Source organism: Penaeus monodon, chromosome 30 (assembly GCF_015228065.2).
Source record: "Penaeus monodon isolate SGIC_2016 chromosome 30, NSTDA_Pmon_1, whole genome shotgun sequence".
In the NCBI taxonomy this organism is placed as follows: Eukaryota; Metazoa; Arthropoda; class Malacostraca; order Decapoda; family Penaeidae; genus Penaeus; species Penaeus monodon.
In genome coordinates, this window is record NC_051415.1 from 14,361,464 (window position 1) to 14,361,832 (window position 369).

Here is a 369-nt window from a genome sequence, read left to right on the forward strand (position 1 = left end):
TGGGGATATTCTGAATTACATACATCAACAGCTTCAACAACTATGGTACTGACCAGACCCTACTACGTTTGCTTAACTTCGCTGATCGGACGAGAAGCGGTACTTTCAACGTGGTATGATCGTTGGCAAACAATTTTGGAACATTTAACCACATTTCTGTTGCTGCTTACAAATCTTTTACACTTATTTAAATAGAATGTTTTTTTTTCTGCATTAAACTTCATTTTTATTACATTCTAGTTGTGAAGATACACGCCCTAACTGCCCATGTAAGGTGAATTCCAGACGAACGGTTCACTGATAAATGTACATTGTACGAAACTGGAATATACTCAACCCATAGATATAAAATCAGTAAGGGCAACCAGT